Source organism: Echinops telfairi, unplaced genomic scaffold, assembly GCF_000313985.2.
Source record: "Echinops telfairi isolate 266 unplaced genomic scaffold, ASM31398v2 ScPeMD7_7469;HRSCAF=8507_0, whole genome shotgun sequence".
NCBI lineage: Eukaryota > Metazoa > Chordata > Mammalia > Afrosoricida > Tenrecidae > Echinops > Echinops telfairi.
This window is the reverse complement of record NW_022111372.1, coordinates 2,586,601-2,591,817: the sequence shown is the minus strand read 5'-3', so window position 1 is coordinate 2,591,817 and position 5,217 is coordinate 2,586,601.

The following is a 5,217-nucleotide window of genomic DNA, read 5'->3' as shown; positions in this document are numbered from 1 at the left end:
GCCTGGTTGCTGCCCGGGTGGGGCGAGGGCGCAGATGGGCAGATGGGGTATCCGCCCGCCCGGGAGCCGCCCTTGCGGCAGGTTGCCTGACGTCTGACCTTGGCTTTGAGAAACTCCAAGCCAACATCCTAGGGAAGCGTTCTTCCTAGCTCCCATGCCCACGCCTCCAAGACAAATCTATCCTTGCAGGCCTAGAAAGGGTCCCCAAATCACATGGGATCTAGATCCCCGGGCTCCTTTCCCTGTAACCTGTCCCGCCCATCCCCTTTCTAGGAATTCCACAGCAAACACACTCGCCTAAAGGGAAAAGTCTGGAATTTAAGCAAAGAGCTGTCAGAGGCCCTGGTGTAGAAATGTACTTGACACCTTAAGGAATCTCGTTATGTCCATGAATATTGACATATTCTATCTACTTCGTTTATTCAAACAAGTGCCAGTCATTGTCAAGGCCTGACGGGACAAGGTTTAATTTCTGGAACTAACATGTGACCTATAGTATAATGTTACAAAAAGTATCACTGCCTACCCACTCACTGTCCAATTCTCGGAGACAGTATATAGGGTGTTCGAGGCTATAAATCTTTTAGAGAGAACATAGCCTCATCATACCCCCTCAAAGCAGAACCACCGATGGCTTTGACCCCACTGACCTGCAGCTAGCAGTCTAATGCTTTCGGACCACATCACCCAGGGCTCGATGATACATAATTATATCCTATTTACCAAACTAACCATCATACCTGAACACGACTATACATGGAAAGGAAAGGAAAGTCTAGTAATGAGAAAGCAATCTTTAGCTGGAGTGGTGGAGTAAAGAGTTCATAAAGTCACAAATATAATACCAAAAAAAAAACCCTGTCCAATTCATTTGATTCTAACTCACATATAAATCTATGACATAATTTTTCATTTCATGATGAAAGCAAGTTTGATAAATAATTGAATTATCTGGCTTTGTTTTATAATCATGGATTAGAGTAACTCTATCCAAAAAAACTCCAAATTCACTGCCTGTTTGTTCTGCCCCATAGCTGTCCTGTAGGACAGAGTAGAACTGCCCCTGCAGATTTATTTATAGGAGTAGAATGCCTTATCTTTCTCACACTATAAATTTGTACAATTCTGTGCACTGTATAACTCTCTTATCTGCCTTTTACATATCATCAGTTATAAAAATTAATATCAAGAAAATTTTAGGATATTGGGAAATATTAAAGTTTCCAAAATTTGGCAATTTAATATTTCTTGACAAAACATAAAACAGTTGCTATCCAGTTAATTCCAGCTGTTTTGTAGGTTTCTATGGGGTTTCAATAGCTAATTTTTTAGACTAGATCACTGTCTTACTTCCAAAATAATTTTGGATGGATTTGAAGCTCTGATCTTCAGGCTAACTGATGCGCTAAAATTTTTATAGGTAGTTCTCATTCACTACCATCAAGTCTATGCCAACTAATGCCCAATTATATCATTTATTCCTAGTTCATTTCTGATGTTTTCTTACATTTGCAACTTTTATAAAAAAAATCACTGTTGGTTTTTAGAACTTTGAGGAGAAACTTTCAAGTTTCCTTAGAGGCATTTCTTTTTAGAAAACTTACAATTGGGATAGATAATAAGTGGTGGTGTCTTATGCTATAGAGTTGATTCTGACTCCTGGTAACTCCATGTGGTATAGAGTAAAATAGTTCCATAGGGTTTTCTTGGATATAATTTTTTTACAGAAACAAATTGCCAGACCATTTCTTCTATGATGTCTCTGGATGGATTCGAGAACCAAGTCTTTTGTTTACCAGACAAGAGCAAAATTAGAAGGTGGAAATTTGAGAATCTAAGTAATATTTGCTCATGAAACTCATTGAAGGACTTTTTTAAAAAACATTTTTATTTTATTGTATTTCATACAATTGTATTTCATACAATTCTTATCACAATCCATAAATCCATCCATTGTGTTGAGCACATTTGTTCTATTGTTGCCATCATCATTCTCAAAACATTTGCTTTCTACTTGAGCCCTTAATATCAGCTCCTCATTTCCCCCTTCCTTCCCCGCTCCCTCCTCCCTCATGAACCCTTGATAATTTAGAAATTATTATTATTTTGTCATATCTTATACTGTCCAACATCTCCCTTCACTCACTTTTCTGTTGTCCGTGCCCCAGGGAGGAGGTTATATGTAGATCCTTGTAATCGGTTCCCCCTTTCTACTCTGCCTTCCCTCCACCCTCCTGTTATTGCCACTCTCACCACTGCTCCTAAAGGGGTCATCTGTCCTCGATTCCCTAGGTTTCCAGTTCCTATTTGTACCAATGTACATTGTCTGGTCTAGCCGGATTTGTTATGTAGAATTGAGATCATGATAGTGGGGGGAGGAAGCATTTAAGAACTAGAGGAAAGTTGTATGTTTCATCGCTGCTACCCTGCACCCTGACTGGCTCATCTCCTCCCCGCGACCCTTCAGTGAGGGGGTGTCCAGTTGCCTAGAGATGGGCTTTGGGTCTCCACTCTGCACTCACCCTCCTTTAGAATGATGTGATTTTTTGTTCTTTGATGTCTGATACCTGATCCCTTCGACACCTCGTGATCACACAGGCTGGTGTGCTTCTTCCATGTGAGCTTTGTTGCTTCTGAGCTAGATGGCTGCTTGTTTATCTTCAAGCCTTTAAGATCCCAGACGCTGTATCTCTTGATAGCCAGGCACCATCAGCTTTCTACACCACATTTGCTTATCCACACATTTGTCTTCAGTGATCATATTGGGAAGGTGGGCACCCACTGATATGATGTTTTGTTCTTTGATGTCTGATACCTGGTCCTAAAGGACTTCTTAAGTCATTTTCAAAATTTATTATCAAAAGTTGTCCCAATGCCAGTTTTTGCTGTTCATCACTCAACTGTATTATATATGGTGGTGTGAGTTTGATGCCCTTGGGGTCTCACTGCCATCAACAGATTCATAGCAATCGCCTCTGGGTTTCCAACACTGCAACTGATTAAGGGAGTGGATAAGCTAGTCTTTCTCCCTTGGGGTTGCTGGTAGCTTTGAACTGCTGACCATGCAGATCACAGTCTAATATTTAGCTACTACACCACCTGGTCTCCATTAACCTTGGAATACTATTTAATAAATTCCAAACTGTTGCATTACTAGAGGTAGTTGATATTCAGATAAAAACAAAGTGGTAGGTTTCATATAAAATGACTTTATTTTTTAATTCTTTGCATAAAGGTAAATGGATATATTTTATTTTGATTTATTTCTAACAATTTTTAGTATTGTGCTTTACATGTGAACTAAAGAATTTGGTCCTTTTCTATTGTAAATATTCATTTCCCTTTGTTTAGAAAGGTTCTCAGAATCCATTTCTGGAGACCAAATGTCGTCTATGTCACCAAAACACATTTGTAAGACATTAGTAATAGAAAACATTCAATTCATAGAATAAATATGAACAATTTTTATGAGAAAAGAATAATTGTTAAATATATTAAGATGAAGATCAGCATCATTTTGTTCTCTAGGTACATTGATATCTTAGGGATAATTTTGTTTTTAGCAACATGAAAACATTAAGCAATACTTGAAAGAGGAAGTTGCTTTGATGTCACACTAGCACTACGCAGTGATAGGGTATTCATAACTTTCATTTGCACTGTATAAAAAAGAATGCAGCATCAGGTTTGGAAGGAGCCTTATGAACAACCTGCCATATGCAGGTGATACAACCTTGTTTGCTGAAAATGAAGAGGACCTGAAGCACTGGCTGATGAAAATCAAAGATTGCAGCCTGCAGTATGGATTGTAACTCCATATAAAGAACACAAAAATCCACACAACTTGGCTAAGGGGTAACATCCTGATAAATGGAGACAAGATTGAAGCTGTCAAGGATTTTTCTTGCTCGGATCCACAATCAGTGCTCATGCAGGCAGCAGGCAACAGAGGAAATGACACATTGCATTGGGTAAGTGCTGCATAAAACCTCTCTAAAGTGTTGAAAATCCAAGGTGTTACTTTGAGAACTAAGGTGCATCTGACCCAAGCCATGGTATTTTCAATCACCTCATATGCATATGAAAGTTAGACAGTGAATACGGAAGATGGAAGGAGAATTAGTGCATTTAAATGATGGAGCTGGTGAAGAATATTTAAAAAATCGTGAACTGCCAAAAGGACAAACAAATCTGTCTTGTTAGAAATACAGCCAGAATATTCCTTAGAAGCAAGGATGTGAGACATCATCTCATGTACTCTGGACCTGAATCAGGAGAAAATACTCCCTGGAGAAGGACTTTATGCTTAGCAGAGGTTCAGAGAAAAAGAGGAAGAGACTTCACCACATAGATAGGCACAGTTGGTACAGCAATGGGATCAGACGCACCAATTGTGAGGACGATGCAAGACTGGGCAGTGCTTTGTTCTGCTGCACGTAGGTCAATATGAGTCGGCACCAGCTCACTGCACCTAAGAACATCAACAGCAGTGGAACTCCCTAATACATATTCAATAAAATTCTTACTGACTGAGCTAGGTAGACCTGGAAAATAGAAAACAGCTCTCTGCTTTGACAATGCATACTCAGCTCTTACTTTCTCATGTCAATTAACAGCTTTGTGGTTCTGATAGCTATATTTTGGGGTAACATGAAAAATATGGCATTATTAATATCCCCAACTATTAATGGCTCTTTATACCCTTATATATTTTGAGGGTATTTTTAATCTACTTGGATTAATACTACATTTCAAACATCAAATCAAAATTCAAATCTTCCTTTTTCTCCTCCATTCCTATGACCACATATATTGGTAAGTGATACAGACACTTCCAGTTAAAATAATTCTGGAAGAAAGCATTCTATGGGTTGAATAAGGAATACAGTCTACTCTGGCCATTGCTCTGCAAGATCTACTTAGGAAACTAGGTTGATGTGTAGAAATAATTGTACATTCTATCAACTGAGAGCAAGCACTAATGTAAATATCCCATTTCTCCTGTTCCCCCTTTTCTTTTTCTCTTTTTGAACACCAGAAACTGTCTGATTTCTCCTTCATTGTAGTTTTTAAAAAAAAAAATTATTTTATTAGGAGCTCATACAACTCTTATCACAATACATACATACATCAATTGTGTAAATCACATTTGTACATTCATTACCCTCATCATTCTCAAAACATTTGCTCTCCACTTAAGCCCCTGACATCAGCTCC